Source organism: Aotus nancymaae, unplaced genomic scaffold (assembly GCF_030222135.1).
Source record: "Aotus nancymaae isolate 86718 unplaced genomic scaffold, 86718_ANA_hifiasm-v0.15.2.pri h1tg000040l, whole genome shotgun sequence".
Lineage (NCBI taxonomy): Eukaryota > Metazoa > Chordata > Mammalia > Primates > Aotidae > Aotus > Aotus nancymaae.
The window spans coordinates 42,415,208-42,438,568 of NW_026988454.1; the positions used below are offsets into that span (position 1 = coordinate 42,415,208).

The 23,361-nt window shown below is 35.4% G+C and overlaps 1 protein-coding gene across 1 annotated transcript in view; it reads right to left on the reverse strand.

The window, feature by feature from the left end:
* RNF217 (ring finger protein 217) overlaps nt 1–23,361 on the reverse strand; it is a 122,873-nt gene that overhangs the window by 70,233 nt on the left and 29,279 nt on the right. The window lies entirely within an intron of this gene.

The window sequence follows — 23,361 nt, forward strand, 5'->3', positions numbered from 1 at the left end:
CAGCAAAAGAGAAAAGAAGCATGGGGCAAAGTCCAGAGGAAACCAGGCTCAAGTTTCCAAGAGTCTTCTCCCAGTGAAGTCACACAGAATGTGTGTAATTCCTCCAGGAATAGCATGTGTGAAGTGTCATCTATCAGGGAAGTTCATCAGAGACGTGGAACTCAAGGCTTTTATTGCAAACTGCTCATATAGCTTCCCTCTGTCTAGCAAGCACTAAAACTCCAGAATTCCAGAAGAAAGGCAGGTTTTCAGCATTGCTGTGTGCACAAACAAGTTAGGCACATTACATCAGTCTTATCGTTTAGGGAAAGTTTTATATCAGGGTAGGAAAGGGCTTAGCAGTCATGTTCCCATGTGTCAGCCAAGCGTCAAATTTACAAAGAGAACTTGCTAAGGACAGCAGTCCCAACTCTGTTAACTCTTTTCTGCACAGATTCCACTAAAAATAATGGAGTGAACATTAAATAATGGACTAAAATAACGGAATGGTCACTAATGACCCACTACATTGATTTCATAACCCATTGAAGAGTCCTGACTCAACTGAAAAACAGCTTCAATATAGCCCATCTTTTTTAAAAAATCTATTGAGAATGTATTCCCCTCAAGCCTCTGATGTCTGAGTGCTCTAAATTTTGCCTTTACTTTCTTACTTGCCTCAAAAGTTCAGTCAAGCAGATGCATGACTGAGTCCCTAACAATACTAAAGTACAAAAGACATATCTTGACATTAAATGATATTTACTTGCCTACAATTGTTTTCTTGAGAAATTTCTTAAAGCCTAGAAAAGTAGAAATAATAATGAAAGAACCATATGCCTCCATCTGTTAAGTTGTTATGTTTGCTTACAGATGTCCATCTATTTATCCATTTGTTGAAGTCTAACTAGACCCTTTCCCCTCATATTCTCATATCTTCTTCCAGTTGGCATCCAATGTCATTTGATTAGGGGGCCTCCTTACATTTTTAGGTACCAGTGAGTCCGTTCATAGAACAGTGGACACATACTGCTCTGTACTATGCTTTTTCCACACATTTTTTGAGACCTACTTATGCCAGTGAACAAAAATTTATTTTTTTTTGCTAAAATGCTACATTATATTCTATCCTGTGAATATACCATATTTTATTCATATAATCACTAATTGCTGGACTTTGATGTTGTTTCCAAATGTTAGTTCTTAGAAAAAGTACAGCAATGAATGCCCCTGTACATGTTACATGTGTGTGAATTAGAAGTGAATTCTCGAGTTTTGAGAAGCCATGTCTCTTTTTACATTACTGTTTTCTTTCAGAGCATGCAAAAGTGTAGAAAATAGAGAAAATATAGTGTATGTAGCAGTACCAATTACATTATAATTGCTATAAATTTTCTACATACAGAAAATATATTGTATGTAGCAGTACCACTTACGTTATAATTGCTAATTATAGAAATTATAATGTATGTACGTCAAAATTTAATATGGCATGTGTATACCTATGTAACAATCCTGCATGATCTGCACATGTACCTCAGAACTTAAAGTATAATTTTTTTAAAAATCCCATCTTAAAAAAAGTTTAGGTAAAATAGGGATCATACTCTACACACTACCATAACTTGGCATTTATGTTTATTATAACATAACCACTTTTCTAAAATAGCTTAAGGTGCCTCCATATTCAGGTATCCCACTATTTATGTAATTAATCTCTACCATTCAGCATTTAGAGTTTTCCATGTTTTCTCTGCTATATTGTAGTGATGAATATCCTAGTGTATTTGTTTGTGGGCATTTCTGATTATTTTCTTAGTAAAACTTATAAAATTGCTGACTTTACATATACTGCCATTTTTAAAAAATCAACAGATCTCATGAAGAGATTTTTTTTACAGTGATGTAAAGTAATAGAGTTTAGGTATATGGCTTTCTGAAGACGTGATTTCAAACTCTATAATATGTTCCTTTGCTTCCTTTTCTGGAAAATCAACTATTTTAGGTGACTTTCCAATAAAAACCAGAATGCACACACATTGGTATCAAGAAAGCTGCTAAGTGGCTGCTAAGTGTTAGGTGGAAGTCTAATATGCTTCAGACATGAAGTAGCTAAATGGCAATGTTGATGGCTTCCTGTGAAATTAAAAACACATGATTAAATATATTTATACAATCACAGGGCCAGTTCATCTCAGTGCACAGGTGGCTTGAAGAGGATTTTGAGCAGGGTCAACAAGGTTTATTAGGAAGGGGCTTTGGGTTTGCTCAAAAGTTCAGCCAAGCACATGCATGACTGAGTCCCTAATAATATTACACTAATGTACAAAAGACATAGCTTGACATTAAATGATATGAATTTTAATTTAAAAAGTAACTTCCTTTCATCACAAAAATAAGTTCATGGGAATATTGTATCCCAGGTAAATGAATGAATCAGTGGGAGAATGAAGTCTTCATACTACCAGAATGTTAAGAATCTAACCCATGAGAAAACTTTGGTTTTAGTGTGTGTGATTTTGAACTGCTTCTGACCATAATTGGCTAAAAGAATCAGTTATCTCTGGAGGCTGATTACTCCAGCTACAGTGAGATGATGCAATCATCACAGAGATGGATTCATATCTCATTTCCTGCATCAGAAAGGCATATATACTGTTTGAATAATAGCTGTGCCAAATAACTTAATGAGAACATTAAATAGAAGGAAAGCAGAGCTTGATATCAATTATAATTTGATTTTTCTCTCTGTAATTCAGTTTCCTCATCTACACATACCTCACAGAATTGTAGAGGCTATGGTGAGCTAATCCATGCAAGGCATTTAGAGTAGAGCCTGGAATGCAGTACAAACTCAATAACTATGAGTTATTGAGTTCCAAGTATGTTTTAATTATTTTCTTCTTATGGGCATTGTTTAAAAATCAAGATAGAAATACTATCATTATTTCCAAAATTTCTTCCTACCTACTGTATTTGATAAAGGCACAGAAGAGCTTCCAGTCTATTCCAGGATCACTTGATTTGGTTAATGACCATCCATTTTGACCAATTCCAGGGAAAACAATGTAAATGGTACTACCTGAAGTTGTCTAAGCAAACAGCATCCTCTGGATCTGTATACACACTAGCCCTGAATGAAATCCAGAGCTAGTTCCCATTTAGAGAATAAGAAGCAGACAAGTAAAAATCTTAAATAAAATAAATTCCTTTTATAAACAGAGACAGGATTACAGTATAGCTTGCATATGTAGTTGGCAGGCCATTATGTTTCTAGGATTTATATTAGCACATTTCATAAATTAATAAATAAGAACTGCTTTTATTTGTTGCTGCTGTTATATGTCCTTTACCTTAGAAACATCATTCAGTAGGTACTAATAGAAGAATGGGGATTTGGAAACAGATCTGCTAGACTAACAATCTTGTGCTCTTTCTGGTTACCACTCAGTGAGATGATAGAATGAATGATTAGGATCTAGTTAATATATATGGAGTATTCTTGCTATTATATCCATTTTCCCAGAATTTATATACTTCTCTTTTACTGTATTATTTAACATGAATTAGATATGGTAGATGAATATGAACTGTATAAGTCTGCACTAAAAGAAAATGGCCAAAGCTTTCAGACTTTTTCTTTTTTTTTCTTTTTTAACCCAGGCATATTCTGGCCTCAGGGCTGTAGTACCTGCTTGACCTTCTCTCTGGAAAGTTCCTCCTCTGGGTGTTCACATGACTCATTCTCTTGCATCATTCAGTCTCTTCTGAATATCCCCTTATCCATGAACTGTTCCATGACCATGCTCTCAAAAATAGCACACAGACACACACACACAAGCACCTACCTTACCTACTCCTATGCTTCCTCTTACCTTAGCTTTGTTCTTCTGGTAATAGTAACCATTATCACCCCTGTCCTGTTATGTATATTTGTTTATTACCTGTTTCTTCTCACTAAATTATAATCTTCAAAAAGTAAGGACTCATTTTGGTTAACTGCTATATCCCCAGAACCATGAGCAGTTTATAATACATGGATAGGTGCTCAATGAATATATACTGAAACAATTAAAAAAATCCAAACTAAATGTCAACGATTTCAAGTATGTTTCAATTATTTTCTTCTTATGGGCATTTAAAAAAATCAGGATAGAAATGCTAGCTTTCTGGAAATAAACATTTAATATTCTATATCTGAAAAACTACCCATGAAAAAGACTGGCATGTTCAAAGATATTTTACTAGAAATTCTTAAAGGATATCTTCAATTTAAGAAGTTATAAAATAAGGATTTGAAAAGGAAGTGGAATGTAGTGATCTAAACATAAATACATAAATAAGAAATTCAAAGATGATCACAGATTTGCTAACAAAGCCAAAAATCAAATCAAATTAAAGCATCACATCTACTTTATTCAAATATTACTGACACTTGCACATTACAAAAGTAAAATATAACTTTAATTACCAAGGCTGTCTGCTACCATATTACACTAAGGAACATCAAAGGAAAACACAGGAACAAATTAATGAACATTCTGCATAGAATAAATTTTTGCAAAACACAAAACTAATGCTTTCTCAGAATATGTCAAATACTCTAGTTATAAATCCACCATTATCAATGAGGTTCATGTTAAATTACAATCATGCAAATATACTTTAAACAGAAGATCCAAAACAGAAGATCACAATATAAACAACTGTGAACCATTACCCATAATGGGTATATTCAGTGGGCATATATAAAATGGGTATATACAAAAACACTGTAGACATGATGGAGTACCTTAAAAGTATTCATTGTACGTATCTCAAATTCATCAGTAAATGTTAATTTGCAACAACTATCCAAATTTTGCCATATAAGCTATTCAAACTGAAAAATACTCATTCTATTGTGCATACCAGGATAGTTTTTAGCAATGCTTTCATTTTTAGTATTGTAGATGCCATATTTAATATTTGGAAACACTTAACATGCTTCAACTCCTTCTTATTCCTTCATAGTTTCTTATTCCTTGGTAGTTTCTTATTGTTTCTCTTTAAGTATGTTTTCTTTCGAGAGATTACATACCAAACTACTTCTGACTATTTCTTTTATTTAATCTAGGATTTTAATTAGATTCAGTATACATTTGTTCAATGAGTAATCTTTTAAAAGTAGAAAGTGATTTTGATTCTAAAGATGCATCTGGCCAGTCCCTCCTGATTTGCAGACTCCAAATCACACTAAAATGCATATGAAGACAGAGGAAAGAGCCAAGAACTCAGCACCAAAACCGAGAGCTGGTGGTTATAATCTCACCAAGAAGAGTTTCTTTAAACACCACAGCTGATCAAAGTAGATACAGAGGAAAGTGAGTAAAGAAAAGATAAATGAACTGCAGTGGAAACTAAAGAACTAAATGGGAAAATACCATGAGAGAAATAATACTGGGTTCCTAGTAAATGATTTTTTCAAAAAGTAAAGGTGACTTTTTTAGAACCTGACATTCCTTGCTCTCTCATGTAAAACTATGGGATCTAATCCAATTAAAAAGGTATCTATACTAATGTCAGTAGATACTTTCAGACATTAACCAAGAGATTTTTTCCAAGTAATTACATTTAAAAAGTTGTTAACAAGGCTAAAATAATAGATCAAGAAAGTGAAAATCACGAGGTGCGATGAACAAAGTAGAGGGCTCTGGAACTGGAGCATGCTGGGTCTAAAACCCAATTCAACATGTATCTGGCTATCTGGTCCAGTAAGTGATCATCTAACCTCTCTGAGCCTTCAGTTTCCGATTATCCAGGTGGATACGATAATGACGAAATTGTCAGGCTATAATAAAAGAAGACGGCACCTGGCACATAGCGAATACATAATAAATGATGGCCATTATTATTACCTTTATCATTGGAGGTGAGAGCCAAATTACTCTTAGTGTTTATTTGCTTTTGGTCTTTAGCTTTCTACTATCCCTAAAGGTTAAAATTATTATGGAGCCAGCCTTAGACAAATCTTTAAAAGAAGAAAAACTTACCTTTGATGTTCTGCTTCTTTCCCTTTTAACACCTCCATTTCTTTTCTTAACACTTAGTACCCTATACCACTACCATACTACCTTCAAAAATACTGCTTTCCAAAGTGATTTAAGAAATCTAAAGTCCGTGGTAATGTGTTTGGCATGCCAACGGCTTAGTGTGTCAACCTTCCCAGGTTATAACTGAATTCAACCCCTGTCTTTTTGAAGGTGCATCTTAACTGAAATTTTGAGTCTAACTGCAGAATTTTAGGTACCATGGTAGACCTGGGCAGGGCTGGACTTTGGAGCTGGTGATCTTAGATCATTCCTCAGCTCTCTAGTCTGCTACACTCAGGCACAGCAGCATCAGGGAGACTACTAAATATCCATGAATCCTAGAGTCCCTGGTTTAACGTGTGGGTGATAGAGTAGTAGGAGCAAAGAAGCAAAAAAGTACACTTTCTGCAAATTTTGCCTAAGACATTAAGTAGAATAGGTAGTTTGTTAGTAAATTGTAAAAGATCTACTATTTTTTTAACACATAAAACTATTTTTATTTTTATATAAACTTAAGCTTTTTTAAATTGAAGCACATTTAAACAAAATTTCCTGGAGATTTAATGTGAAACCGTTTGCATCAGAAGAACAGAAATTGGTATAGGCATCCAAATCTGCCAAACACAATGTTCCTTTGAACTGCTTGTTTAAAAGAGAATTGCAGTATGGCAGATATCTAATCTTATTATAACTTCTTACATCAAATCAGTTCATCCATTATACCTGAAAAGCACATTATAGTGAGAAGAATCCATTGAAGCTAAAGTTGAAATATTTGATCACTAATAAACAAGAACAAAATAGACAAAAACATAGTAAATTGTTATACTCTGGCAATTCTTAAGAGGAAATAATTACCAGTCACACTGAACAGCCCTGTATCTGCACCTTAATAACACTATCTTCACTCCTTTAGAGCAAAATATTGAACAAGAATAACTTAAGAAAATGTTCATTTCAGTTACTTGAAATGGATCACATGCAGAGAACAGACAGTACACCCTGAGGATGCTGGCCAACTGCAGTCTTCTATTCCCTTTCTCTGTGAAAGCCAAATCTGCTGTCTGAAGACCTGTCTGACCCTCAAATTGGATTAAAAAAAAAAAAAAAGAATGCTAAGCTGTCTTCAATTCACATTAGCAAAAAGGAACAGAAAATGACAAGCATGAACCAGAAAGCTATTTTCTGAAACTAGTCTAAAATAGCTGAAGCAATATGGGAATCTGAACATTTTTAAAGATTGTATAATATAACATGGGTCAAGTTAACTGGAAATAAAATTTTGAGGATATAAATAATTTTTGCTGAAAGTTCTCCCAACAACTGTGCATGGAGATGGAATGCAGCTTGTCAGCAGTTTATCTCTGATACTAGTTAGGAGAGCAAAGTTTTGATATCTGTCTACATTTTCAGAGGGATCACACCACAGAGGTTAAAAAAACAGAAAGAAAAGGAAGGAAGGAAGGAAGGGCAGGAGAGAGAGAGGCAGGAAAAGGAAGGAAAAAAGAGCCTATAATTATAATGTAATAGAGTAGTCAGCTGCTAGGCACCAATGTCCTATCATCATAATAAATGCATTATTACATGGATGTAGCTCTCCATGGTAAATAGTCTCTCTCTGTTTTTTTTCCTGCTCTTGTTACATTCTTTCAAGAAAGAGATGGCACCATCTGAAAGCAAATCACTCATACTTGAGGAAAATGAAAAGATCTACTCTTCCAGGCTGTATGTCTGTGAGAGGGCTTCACAGGAGGTGTTTTGAAGAAATTACCAGGGCTCCCGTGCACAAATAAATGTGCTTTCTTCATCTATGTACTTTACCTTCATCCCTCTCTTGAACTGCTTTGTGGGTGTGGATGAGAAGAGGGCTAATTATACAACAGCTTTGATTCTCCTACTCTATCTTTACTCAAGTACCAGCAACAGACCTATGAATATGAGAAGAGAAAAAATGGCAAAAGGTCAAAGATCAAATCCTTTCCTATGTACGTTTCTAACACATCTGTTCAGGGAAGCACATTCTATCTACTTCCTTGTTCTCTGTGAACCAGTGATATAAAATTATATGTAATGAGGTATAAAATTACATGTAATAATGTATCATTTTCAACCATTAAACCAGGGGAAATACATTTTGTGATAACAATGCTAATGTCAGTATGGAGAAATTAATACTCACAAGTTGCTGGTGGCATAGTAAAGTAATTTGGTGATTTAAGTTCAAAATGGGAAATTGAGCTGATAAGGAAAATCTCTCCACCAGCCACACACACAAAGGACCAGATACAAGCTATGGCTGAGGGCACTCAAAGGAGGAGAAATGATACAGTCACAAGGAAATCTTGACCTGTCCTAAATGCAAAAAGCTACAGAGGGTTGCTACATTTGCAGGACTAATCAGCACTCTGTCAAGGCACAAGGCTTTTCATCACCTTGACTAAGGGTAGAGAAAGAATTACTCCAAGAAGTTGGAAACAAAGGCCTGGATTGTGCTGATGGCTGGGATATTCAGACTCCCTGTACGCGTGTGATTCATGGACCCTGAGCAAAAAGAGGTGTGATGACAGGTCCAGGATTAGTGAATGCTTAACTTCTTTCTAAGCACAGAAGTTCCACTTTATCTATGCTGCTTTCCATGATTTCACTTACCTGTGGTCAACTATGGTCCCAGAATAGGTGAGTACTACTGTAAGATATTTTGAGAGAGAGACCACATTCACATAACTTATTATATGGTATTTAAATTTTATTAGTAGTTATTTATCTCTTACTCTGCTTGATTTATAAATTAAACTTCATAACAGGTATGTATGTATTAAAAATAGCATATATAATGTTCAGTACTATCCACGATTTTAGGCATCCACTGAGGGTCTTGGAACATATGCCCCTTAGATAAAAGGTACTACTGTCTGGTTCTCTACCTGAAGCATGAGGAATGTCTGTGGAAAGTAATAGTTTCCGCCTCCGCACCCCCCAGTAAAAAGGACTATAAGACAGTGCAAGCCAAAGTTAAGAACAAGAAAACACACATGTGAGAAGCATTAGTGACCACAAACAAAAGATGTTTGCACCCCATGTACTGTAGAAAACAGAACAAATGGGAAGATACTTTAAAATAAATATGTTTAAAATGCTCAGTGATGCATGTAGCCTTCTTCTTGTTAGGCAAGAAGGCTGCATGAAAACATGATGTAAACAATACAAATTCTAGATAAGAAGCATATTCATTGAAATAATTCAATTGACAAGTTGATTTATAGGCTAGATAGAGCTGAAGGTAAAATTTGTGAACTGGAGTAACAGATCTCAAAATTAACTGTCTAGAACTTTATTTACATGTTCAATAATTACTTTAACAGAACAAAAAAAAATGGACATAGCTATTTACACAAAGATGTCTATCATGTGTTCAATTTTTTTTTTGAGATGAAGTTTTACTCTGGTCACCCAGGCTGGAGTGCAATGGTGCAATCTTGGCTCACTGCAACCTCTGCCTCCTGGGTTCTAGCGATTCTCCTGCCCCAGCCTCCCAAGAAGCTGGGATTACAGGTGCGCACCACCATGTCTGGTTAATTTTTTTTTTTTTTTTGAGACAGAGTCACACTCTGTCACCAGGCTGGAGTGCAGTGACGCGATCTCGGCTCACTGCAACCTCCACCTCCCAGGTTCAAGCAATTCTCCTGTCTCAGCCTCCTGAGTAGCTGGGGCCACAGGCGCATGCCATTATGCCCAGCTAATTTTTGTATTTTTAGTAGAGATGGGGTTTTACCATATTGGCCAGTCTGGTCTTGAACTCCTGACATCAAGTGATACTCCCGCCTTGGCCTCTCAAAGTGCTGGGATTATAGGCATGAGCCACCATGCCCAGCCTATGCATTCAGTTTTAATAATAAAAATCAAAACTCAAATAATTTTAATGTCCACTAATAGGAGACTATTTAAGTTGTTATATATTCACTCAGTAGAATATTATGCTTTCATTGAAATTAGTTATGAAGTTTATGAAGCAAATTGGAAAATGTATATTAAATAAATCTAAGTTTAAAAAAGCATGCTGCAAATTTCTATGCAATAATTATAACTATATAATATAATAGAAAAAATAAGTACAAGTAAAATAACATTATAGTAGTAGCAGTGCAAGGAAAGTCAGATTATACAATTTTAACTTTTCTGTAGTCCTGTGGTTAGGAGTTGAGTATTACCAATAACTCTTTCAATGGAAATTTCTCAACTCCTGCATCACAGTTATAACATGAAATTTGGAAACTCGAGTCAAAGGTTCAGAACTCTTTTCTCTTCATTTATTGCAACATAAATGTCTCCAACATAAAGGGATGCTCTACTTTTATGCTCCACTGTTCATTCACACCTTAACTGACAGTTACCTCCAAAAAAGCAGAAGTTACTGGAAGTGTCCTCAAGACTCTTACCATTGGCAGGAGCTATGGAAACAGTATAGACTTTGAAAGCACTTTACTGGATCTGGTAGAGTGCCTCAAAAAATATTTAATTAATTAATAGCCCATTACCAAGTTCTTATAATAAACACCTTTTCTGACCTATTCATCAAGGCTGTAGGGCATAGTATAAATGATTTTTATCTGCATTTAAATACTGTGTTTAGATTGTGACATAAATCAAGCCTGAATTTCCAGTATAAATAATAATTTCCCATGATTCCTATGTTCTAATACCTTATGTTCTATATAAAACCATATTTAATTAAACAACAATCTATATTTGAAAGTTTTCTATTGCCTACAGTTTTATCGAAGGGAATAACAGAATAAATAATCATATGAAATCATATTTAGAATGTAACATGGTATATGAATTTCTAGCATTACGTCTTAAAGATACTTTAAGATTAAGTGTTCCTTCAAGATTGCAAATGTATGGGTTTAAGAAAAAAAGTTATTTCAAAAGATTTTCAAAGAAAACTTTAAAGAGCTGATATAGGAAGCTTTGGTGATGACCACTTGATGACTGAAAACCCAATACAAACGTATCTGTTTTTATCATGCTTTCCTACAGAGATCAAGTTTATTCTCTTGGCTGCAAAATACAATGTCTTTCTGCTTTCTCATCATGATTAAGGAATTTCACCTTGTACCCTTATGTTATGCAAGCCATATCTGTCTTTAGGTTGCAGAGTCAACATTTTGCACAGAATTTTTTGTCCTTTGATGTCTCAATATGCTGATATTTCAGTGTGAAGAAGCTTTAGGCACTTTCCTGAGTGACCTGAGGCACCAAGTTTGAGGCTGAGTTTACATCAGTCCTTTCCATGACAGTTATAAGCCTAACATACAGGCCTGTTAGAGTTTGAATGTCCCCTCTGAAGCTCATGTTGAAATCTGCCATTGTAACATTATGAGGAGGTGGGACCCTTAAGAGGTAATTAGGTCATGTGGGTTACGCCCTCATTAATAAATTAATGCCGTTATCCTGGGAGATCTGCCCCCTTTTCCTCTCTGTCTGGCACCCTGACTTGCCCTTCTATCACGGAATAAAACAGCTTGAAAGCCTTCACCAGAAGCCAGCACCATATTCTTGGACTTCTCAGCCTCCAGAAACATAAGCCAAATCAATCTCTTTTCTTTATAAATTAACCAGCCTGTGGTATTCTATTAGAGCAGTAAAAAATGGAGAAAAGGCCTTTAAAAAGTGCCTTTATTTTCTTTGGTCAACTACTGAAAAAAACCTGAACAGTTTATGTAATTATTAATATAAAGATACTTTCTAAGAAATACACCAGAATTTATATTTACACAGGAACTGTGGTTCTTGTCCTCTGTGTATATATTTATGCATTTATAATTTTAACTTTCCCTTTCAACAACAGGCTTCCCTTTCAATGACAGAGGATCATTTAAATAGACTTAGACCTTCATAGCACTTCACTAAAAGCCTTGTTCATCTCCCAGTGATGCTATCCCCAACTCAGAACACTTCTGTACCTACCTTTGTAGTCAACTTCCCAGCCAGGGAAGAAAGTCATTCTTGTTATCTTAAATTTGCCAGACACTTATTCTCCCCAGGGCTAGGACCTGCACTGTTCTGCTTATCTCCCATCAACTTCCACCCTCATCTCTCTTACCATGTGATTCATCAGCCACAGGAAAAGTATCCTGGCTAGACAGCGCTGGTACAATCCGAGGGTAAGGGCGTAAGTAATGGCACTTAACTAGGATGCAGGAAAGAGAAAGTTGCACCTGATGCCAGCTGTTCCTCTGCCAACCATTCCTGTTGACTGTGATTACTTTTGTGGTCACAATCAAAGTGTAACTCAGTAACAGGGTAAGGATTAGATAGATGTGTGCCCTACATCAAAAGTGAAAATATAACTGCCAAGCCCTGTTTTCTTTAATATAATTTAACAGTTGTCTAATATTTCCTTTTAGATTTTATTTCAAAGCTACCTCTAAGAAAGGCAACTTTATTTGATTGATGAATTTTAAAGAAAAAAACATTAACCCATCGTTAAAAAAGATAAGATTTTTAAAATCTAATCCAAAATGTCTGTTTTAGGTGCAGATTTTTGCAGCACTTGACATCATTTGGTTACTGGACAACGAGCTTAAACATAGATGCTGGGATCAATTAGTTCTGAGTTCCCATCGTAGGCCTTCTCTAGCATATATGAACCTCCATTTCTCCTTCAAAACCAGGTACCTAACAAGGAGATTATGAGAACCACAAGACATAGCATATGAGAAGCTTCATGGTATGAGATCCGACAATAGATACAGACAGTAAAAAAATCACATTGGGTTTTTCCTTTGCTATAATTACCTGTATTTTTAATATTGACAAATAATTATATATACATATTTAGGAGGTATAATGTGATGTTTTAATATAGGTATACATTGTGTAATGATTAAGTCAAGCTAATTAACAAATCCATCACCTCACATGTTTAAGAATATTTAAAATCTATTCTTTTAGCAATTTTGAAACATAAATTAACTACAGTCACCATGTTGTGCAGTGAATCTCTAAAGTTTATTCCTACAATCGTCTTTTCATGATGATGATGATAATGATGTTGCTATCTAATAATTTCTGAGTAATTATATAGTAGTTACTGTATCACCATTGTAACATGAAGACACTGAGGCTTAAGGAAGTTAAATAACTTTTCCAAGGTCACAAGCCAAAGAACAGCAGTGCTGGGATTTTAATCCCTATCAGTCTTGACTCCAAAGTCAGTATTATTTTACACTATGATATGCTTACTTCATTATCTTATCAGTGATTACAGAAGCATACAGCCTCTCTATTCTGCTAATCACTAAATCCTATGATCTTACTATTGAAAATCAAATGTTAAATCTCTTCTACTCACCCAAAACTGATTTATAGCCTCCTTTACAAATCTGAAGGTGAATACATATGAGAGAGAGAAAGAGGGAGACAGAGAGAGAGAGAAAGAGAGAGAGAGAGAGAGAGTGTGTGTGTGTGTGTGTGTGTGAGAGAGACAGAAATGACAAAGGGCTTACTACTTACTAAGGTAGGTCATTTATTTAATCTTTGGCTACAACTATTACTAAATCAATCCTTTTAATATCCAATCAATTTTTTATACTTTCTCATTATTAGGATAATATTTCCTGACTCCACAGCATCCTGGTTGCTCTGATTTATATAATTGCCTTATACTGTAGACCCAGAACTATTACAATATACCAAGTAGCCTCCTCTGCCTAATACAGTCTGCAAGAGTCTCTCCTTCATCTAGCTATGATAGAACCAAATAGATTCCACAATACACAGTAAGTACTTAGTTACAAAAATAACATAATGGGGAAAAGTTCCCCATAAGGGATATGAAGTTTCGTAAGCCAGCACAAAAGTCATGTGGACACTGGCCGAAAGCAGAGAGGAGGAGGGAGACTTAGCAAGACTTCGAACAGGAACATACATGGCCAGTGTGACGCTGACAATTAAAAGCAGAGGAGGAAAATGGGGTGGTTGTGGTAGTAGATAATAAGGTTAAAAAAATTCTTTGGGGATGAAAGTCAAGGAAGGTATTCAAATTGGAAGTAAATAAGGAAACGAAACCAAAACAAAGCATGGAGAAAAGGAGAAGCAAGCAATTCTGGTAAGTCTCAAGGGAATACGGGAGTAGGGGCGCACAGAGGGCACGGCAGCATTTAGAAACAGAAATGGAAGCAGAAGTAGGGCAGTAATTAAAAGTAACTTGGGCCAGTTAAAGACCATGAAGCTTGTGACGAGGAGGATTAGAAGGCTTGAGGTCATGGTTTACTTAATCCACGAATGGGCACATTGTTCTGGTGCCTGGAAAGTGGCAGCTAAATTCCTCAGCAGCCAAACGAGATTCCTCACACTCAGTAGCAACAGACCAGACAGAAAGACACTTCATTTAGGAGCTAACAACTAGACAAAGATGTCCTGGCTAGGCTCATCAAAGTAGGCCATTCTGGAGATTATTCTTCTCTCCAGTATTTTACTCTCTAACAATACCAAAATAATTCATTGTACACCACCCATTAGGAGTTTGGAGTTCATAAAAATATCTGTAACTAAGATCTTATTTCATATGGAGAATACAACAGCACCTAAAATACACATGGAAAAATTATTTTAGTACACCCTGCCTAGATGGAAACAGTGATTCTAGAGGTCTGCCTGAGAATACTCCCTCATCTGTCAGGGATAATTGATGGGAGTTACATTTGTTCTCCAGCTGCTATGCATTTTTTCACTTATCTTTGCTTCGAATCATTCCACTCAGCATTAGAAAATAATCATTTTGTTTCCCTCTCTCAGCACAAATAATACAAAATCTATGCAGTGATGCATGAAGGATTTCATTACAATGTGTTCCTAATCACACAAGGGAGAAATCCTATACTTTGTTCAAAATTGCAAACTTAAAGGGAAAGACCAAGACAAGTGTGTGAACTCTGCATTAGTAAGCAACGATCCCTAATTTAAACAACTGTGATTCAAATTTTAACTTTTCGTTTTATCACTAAAACACCATACTTCTAGGCATTATCAGGAAGAAGTTTACTCAATTATTTCAATTGTCATATTGTAATTACTAGTTGACAAAATATATAATTACATATTTATCTGACATGTTATATGATAAGGGGTAATATTAATACGGGATTCTCTGTGCCCCAGACTTTACCGGTTCCTTCATTCTACCATTCTCAGATTAAGTCCAACAGATCTAGAAGAGACATCTCCATTTACTACTGACCTCGAAAGCACAGCCTCTAAGAATTGGGGGAGGGCGGAAACACAAAAAATGATAGTAAGAAAAAACACATTAAAAATACAAGAAAACTTACATAGAATCTCACATAACTGCTAAATTCAACATTCCCTAATATAACTAACTCCAATCTTCAAAAAACTTTTTACTTCTTTTATTTCCCTTATAAGAAAAACCTCATAAATCAGCAGTAAGTGGTATTAATCAACAGAAACATCAAATAAAAATCTAATTTTATTTAATATTTTGCAAAATGCTAAATCAGTAAGTAAAAGATAATCTTTGAGTTGGTGAATGGATATTTCAAACTCTGTATTCCAAGGTCTGTTTAGAATGTTTTCACTATATGTAACTGAAAGACATTTCTCATACATCATACTTCTATACTTTTGAAATAGACATGGCATTAAATATAAAAGAAAACAAAAAAAAAACCCTGTAATATGCATGTTATTCTTGAAATCTAGAGAGTAAAGCTTATTCTATTTTTAAAAAAATTTTTCTACCGTAGTTATCCACTCAGGACTACCCCTTCCAGTAATATGGCACACTGCTAGACTATGAACTTAGTTCAAGTAGGAATATGGAAAACATCCTTAAAATGTAGAGCTGTAGATACTCATGTGTCTCAGCCAATACATTTAGATAAAATATATTCTAGGGGGTCTATTTCTCTAATATGCACATAAATCTGAAATGTATTCTATTTTCCTAGAACACCTGATTAATGTGAGGATCAAAATTTCCATAGTAAATTATAAAATTATACACATGTAAGAATCAATCGTCGTGTTTTTCAAAAAAGCAATAAATTTTTTCTTTATACAATGTTATATAAAAATGGCTGAACAAATTACTATTGTCTGACATCTGTAATACCCTTCTTACATTTACACACTGTATATTATATGAAACATATCCTATATTATAACATTATGTGTTAGTGTTTCTCAAAGTGTAATCTAATATACAGCAACTGCCACTATATTAAAAGAGTCTTGTTGTAACCAGTTTTAAAGACAAATTTTTAAGTAATAATTCATGTCATAATTCAACAGAATACATTTTTAGTTTCTAGAATCTCAAATAAATTAAAACAGCAATTTAAATTCAAGATAATGTACAATGTGGCATGGTTTTATACTATTAATATAATTTGCCAAACACTAAAGAAAAATAAACAGACATGTACATTCAGAAAGTAAATATTAAATAATGGGACTGCATTCCATAAGCCAAGGTTTCTCTAGCTTAAACAGAGAAAAGGTTTGAGAGAATTGAATCATTACATGACCAGTGGCAGTAATCAGTACAGTGCTCAGTTACACTAATTTAGTTTCAGCAAACAGCAGCAAAAACAACAATATTGTTCATTACACTGATCCTGTCAATTTGTAAATAAGCAATTGTTCTGGTACCTTTCTCATACATTTATTTCAGTTTAATAGCTGTTTATCTGTATAAAAGAAATAAGTATAACGTTTGTGAAAAGTACGACTGGATTTTTTTTAACATTACAGTGCTAAGTCAACACCAGGGGGTTCACGATAATTTTTTCCTTCAAAGGTTGTCTGAACATTTCTCAATGTTGAGAAATTCTGCTCCAAGCTTTTCAAAGCAGTTTTCATCATTTTATCTGATCCAGAGAACAGCCCTAAGGCTCACCCTCACTTTGAAGATTAAGCAAATGTGGCATGGGTAGGACAACTGGCTTGGCAGAACAACCACCTATGAGCCTACAGTACAGTGCATTTTCCACAAATTCACACTAAACATAACAATGAGTTTGAACTACAATTTTAAAGCTTGAAAGGAAAAAACAGGTAAAGACCATCTATATTTGCTCTTTTTCTAAAAGAAGCGGGAGAAATGAGAGAAGAGATACACTTACAGGAATTCACAAGACAGAAAGCATCCAGTGAAACTGGAGAGGGGATCTGTTGGGGCATCAGCTAAGGAAGAAATGAATCCCTGCCAGCTCAAAGTGCCAACTTCCCTGTGCACCTGCGGTTAGCCACTCATGTCACGGGCAGGCTAAAAATGGATGACATTCCTACAAGAGGAAATTTAAAATGAAATATCCCAAAGACCAACCAGTCTCAGAACTGGACTAGGAGCCCCCAGGCCTTGCTTGTCATCTTCAGCATAATGCACAGTGTGTTTTTCCCAGTCTGCTTTTTAGAGGCTCTAAGTCACCTTGAGAAATAAGTTGTGTTTTATGTCAAATATTGCTGTAAATCAACTGCAGGCTCCAAACTACATATAAAGGTATAAACACATGTATCTATTTTTGAAAACAAAAAGTGGCAGCAAAAGGCACTTTTGAAGGAATCAATTCTGCATGTATTTTTTCAGGGCCTGTTATACGTAAGGCATTGTTCTGGACCAAAATGAGAAGGGATTTCTTGTCCACTACAGGTTTATAATCTTACAGGCGCTTATAAGCTTATGTTGACAAGACATCACTGCACAATTTTTAAATGCTTTGACCAATGTAAAAATAATGTATATGAAAAAATGGTAGAGAAACTGTGAATTTGGGGATCATGGACAGAGTGAAGATGGAGATGAGCAGATGGATTTACATGAGGCTTTAGAGAAAGTTGAATTCATCTTCACTCCCCCTTGTCCATATCCCAAGGCAGTTTGTCTCTGTTAGAGAATCTGAAATGGTGGAAAGGAGGTGAGGGAAGACAAAAGGCAGATGCAAGTGACATATAAGGTGAATCCATAGGATGGGAAAATAGAGGGGCCAAAGGAGGGAAGTATAGTGTGAGAAAATGAGGTAAGAGAGATGAAGATTTGAGGCTATGTGACTGGGTGAATGAAAATAACTGGAACTGAGAATAGAAATGACTGGAACATGGAAGGATGAAGTGGTGAATGTTCTAGAAGAATTTTTTTTTTTTTTTTTGAGATGGAGTCTCGCTCTGTAGCCCAGGCTGGAGTGCAGTGGCGTGATCTTGGCTCACTGCAACCTCCACCTCCCAGGTCTGGTTCAAGCAATTCTCCTACCTCAGCCTACCAATCCCTTAGCTGGGATTACAGACACGAACCACCATGCCCAGCTAATTTTTGAATTTTTTAGTAGAGATGGGGTTTCACCATTGGCCAGTCTGGTCTTGAAATCCTGACCTTGTGATCTGCCCGCCTCAGCCTCTCAAAGTCGAGAGCCACCGCGCCCGGCCTAGAAGAAATATTAAAACTTTCCTCTGAATGTATATAATCTGAGGCATCTGAGGAGCCATGTTGATTTGGAGATGCCCCTCGCTCACAATCAGAAAAGGGACTCTGGAGTCTCTGAGACATAGCAGGATTCAACATCAAAATTTCAGAGTCATCCTCACATAAGAACAGTTAAGGACAGTTGAAGCAGTGGTATCAGTGAGGTCAAAGGGATATTTACAGGATGGGAAAATTAAAAGCAAAGAAGATATTGGAGAAATGGATTAAGTTAGGAGAGTCTAGAGAAGGCTTTGAGGGAGAGACAACTGAAGGTGAGAAAGTAAAATCAAGGAAAAGGGTTCAGGACTGTAGAGAAAATGAGCAGATTAAAGATGCAGGATTCACCCTGAAACTAGTGTCCTGGTCTCTTATCCCCAGAGGCTGTTTCCAAGGATCTAGGAATGTACTCACTGTGAGAGAGGTTTTTGCAGGAGTCAGAGATTTATCTGTAATTGATTAAGACCCCTGTCACTTTCCACTCTGACTTGCCCTCCATCACTGTGTCTGCTGTCATCATTATAGCTATGAGTGAGCATTTTTCAGATTTGCCTAAGGAGTATTTGAGTCAGGAAGATATTAACTCTGAGTTGTGCGAATCTGTCTATGGTATTTACAGTCACTTTTGAGGATGGTTGAGTAATTGGCAGAGCTCTAGGGTAGGAATGATTTCCAGGAATAACTTACATCCTTTTGTACTGACTTACCCAGAGTCATGACTTAAGCACAAGGATTGTAATATAACATGATCTATAAAGCTCAGGGTGGGGAATATGTGAGTAGTGAAGCAGCCATACATGGAAGTATATGGAGCCATAAACTCCTCTGTAGAAAAATCCTTGCAGCCATCAAACAGAACATTTTAAACAGAGGATTCTCTTTTCTATGACTGGTCAAAACAGAAATTCTCATCAGTTTAACAAATGAAAACACAACAGACCAAAACAGAAAGCAAATTCTTTTTTGATAGAAATGATAAAAATTAGAATCTACCAGCATGTCCGTATTTGTAGAATATAAATTTGTAGGAGTACTACAAACAATTCTGTGTGAGGAAGAACATATTTTATGCATCTCGACTACCAATACTAAATCATATTAAAATGATTTAAATAAAATATGGATCATTTTTAAACTCCATCTTTCAAATTATATTATAAAATGTTCATCATACAGAGGTAATCAGACTGTATATAGTAAAAAATAGATAATATGAAGATATACAAGGCAGTTAAGAGGAATGTTATATTTTAAAATTGTGCAATGTTCGTAGCATTTGATAGCTTTTTAAATTTGTAATTGTCGTGATTTATAGTCTCACTCTGATCATTTACTTTTGCATCTAACTTTATATTCATAACCTAGTCTTAAAGAGTATGCTCACACTGTATATGCTTCAGGTTACACAAAACTTGATTCTTTCCCTCATTATGAAGTTTGCCTTCAAGAACCACTGTCAACAGGGCTTTGGGAACAGAATTCAGATTGCCAAGGATTAAATATAATTAAAACTCTTCATAAAAAGAACATCATAAAAATAGAAAAAGACAACCAGGAATTGGTAGAAGATATTTGCAACACATTTAACTAACAAAAGATTTAATATTGAGGGTATAAAAAATAGAACTCCTATGTACCAGTAAGAGACAACCCAAGAGACAAACAGAAAAGTAGGCTAAAGTTACGAAAAAGCACATAAGAGAAAACATAAATGATCTTCAAAAATTAAAAAAAAACTTCAAAATTAAAAATCTTCAAAAATTATGAAAAGCTCAAGCTAATTATAAACAAGGGTAATGAATATATAAAATCACTAGATGGTTATTCACACCCTGCAGACTGGCAAAACACTTAAATATTCTACAAAGTACTGTTGAGGTTATGGAGCAATGGGAACTTTCATCAGCTGTGGGAGCAAATATAAACTGGCACAATCACTCTGGAAAACAATTTGACAATACCAAGCCAGGTTAAAGATTCACAGACTTGTGAGCAGCAATACCTCTCCCAGACTAAAAAAAAAAAAAATCTGGAAAAATTCCTATAAATGTATATAGTCTGTAAGAGAAATAGAAAACAACAACAAAAAAAAACCAACAGAAATATTCCGAATGTTTTTCTTTTCTTTTTGAGATAGAGTCTTGCTCATCACCCAGGCTGGAGTGCAGTGGCACGATCTTGGCTCACTGCAACCTCCACCTCCCAGGTTCAAGTGATTCTCCTGTCTCAGCCTCCCGAGTAGCTGGGATTACAGACACCCATCACCACGCCTGGCTAATATTTGTAATTTTAGTAGAGATGGGGTCTTGCCATGTTGGCCAGGCTGGTCTCGAACTCCTGACCCCAGGTGATCCATCCACTTTGACCTCCCAAAGTGCTAGGATTACAGGCCTGAGCCACTTTCCCCAGTCTCCAAACGTTTTTCGGTAGACAAAGTCTAAGCAAATAGGGTTATATTCATACAACAAGCCCCATGCAGCAATTAAAATGAACAAACTGCTGTCTCACATAAAAAAAAAAAAAACTCAAAATTTTAACTTTGAATAAAGAAAAATTCCTATAAATAACATACAAAAAGTTCTTATTTTTATAAAAGTGAAAAATCTGTATAACTAAGCAACAGTGTTTAGGGATACATACATCTGTAATGAAACTAAATTAATAAATACTTCAATAAAATCCAGGATATTGTTTAGCTCAGAATCAGAGTACACAGTGTGTTTTGGATGGGTGCCATGATGGCCTTCAGAAGTATTGTTACTGTTCTGTTTTTTATATGAGCTTTCGTTTTATTATTGTTTTTAAACCTATAACCATGTGTTATACTCTTTTGTATGTATAACATTTCACAACATACAATTTGTAAAAGAGATTAGAGGCAATAAAAGTACACTAACTTTTAATAAATTACGGATGAAGAAGGTGATGGTATAAATAACTGACAAACCACAAACATCTCCCTACTCAAGGGTACAAATATAGTCAACAACGAGAAATAACCTTGTTTTAATTTTTCTTAACAGAACTATAAGTTATCCTTAGGTTAATATTTGGATACTTAACATCCCATTTTTGCACAATATTAGTAGCCTGAATTTACAAAGTTGTCTATTCCTGGATCATAAAAAAATTCTTGTAGTATATCCTCAACTTTCTCAGTACTATCTCTTTTAGATAGTAAACTCCAAATCCCTGAGCCTGCCAACAGTCAGCCACGGAGCTGTAAAATTCAGGCTCAAGTAACAGGTGTACAGTTTTAAGTATAATTCTTACTCTTAAAAAATATGAAGGCATAATTGGAAATATAATGCCATACAACTGTCTAATGTAGCTCTTACTAGCACCAAAGAAAACACTTGGGCAGCTGAGGATACAGTAGTTTCAGTATTTTAATATATATATATATATATTAAAAGTAGGTTGCAGAAACTTTTGCATCTACCTAACATCGTGCTAGTAACTAACTTTTTTCTCCAATTTGAGAGCAGCAAAGCAGCTGTGTATGGGAGAAAGCAGATTCACACATCTCAAGTCATAAGTCTGGACGGTCTTAATTATTTCACTTACAAGTTTGTGAATTCTGCCATTCATGAGACAACTGGAAATTTGAACATGGACTAGATATATGATGAATTAAGAAATAATTATTATTTAGGTGTAATTATGTTAATGTTCAAAAGTGTAAGTCCTTATTTTAGAGAGGTATATACCGAAAGATTTTCAGATAAAATCATGTCAGCATTTTGCTTCAAAATAAGAAAGAGAAGGGGAAGTGAGTGGGAATAGAGATGCAGCAAAATTGCTCCTAAGTCACTAATTGTTGTGGTTGTGTAATAGGCACATGGGGTTGGACTGTTCTGCCTATATTTCAAAAATTTGTTTAAAAATTTATAAAACAAAAAGATACACACACATCCCTTATATATTTTTTTCTCTAGACTATTTTAAAATTCTATTTTCTTCTAAACTTGCTTTTTCCTCTTCCTTCCATCATGAATGACCCCTTCCCTCTTTCCAATCCCTTCTCCACACTCCAGCCAGAGTAATTTATTTTCTCAAATGCAAAATGTTGTTTCAATGACTTTCAATCACTGCCCACTACCTGCAGAGTAAAGGCCCCAATTCCTTGCCATAAATTAATGCTCGAATTCCTGCTCACTTCTCCGGAGGATCTCCTACTTCTCCTGAGCCACTGGAATTCACTGAAGAACTATGCTTTTTCAGCTGTGGTGCTCTTCGCCCTGACACACTCTTTACACAGCCCCTTTTTTATCTGGCTAACTCCTACTTACCCTTAGATCTCACCTGAGGCCTCACTGTTCCTTACAAAACTCTCTCTGACAAACAGCCTGCCTAGCTAGTCTTCCTACCTGCCGCCCAGTACCTGCATCCACCCATAAAGTAGCGCCTACTACACTGTAAGACAAGTGATTTTATTCAAATATCTTCCTGAATAGGCTACAATTCCCTGAAAACATGACAGGTTCACATTTGTACTGCGAAGATCTGGAATAGAGTATGCCGCAACTAGAAAGCCCTCAGTGAATATCTGTACAATTGAGGAATGACCCTATTCTCTCATATGTCCTAAGCCTCTTCATTAAAAAAAGGAAAACCTAACCAAATTCTGGTTAACAGATGGGCTAATGATAATAATTTTAATGGAAAGGAGGGAAGGAGAAGATCTAATCTTTATTTGTAATTACTAAGATCTAATCTTTATTTGTAATTACTATCTGCCAGTTACTGTTCTAAGCATTCTATTTATATTGTTCACTTAGTCAGAAAACCCAAGATACTTGTTAAAAATACAGATTTCTGGGACACATC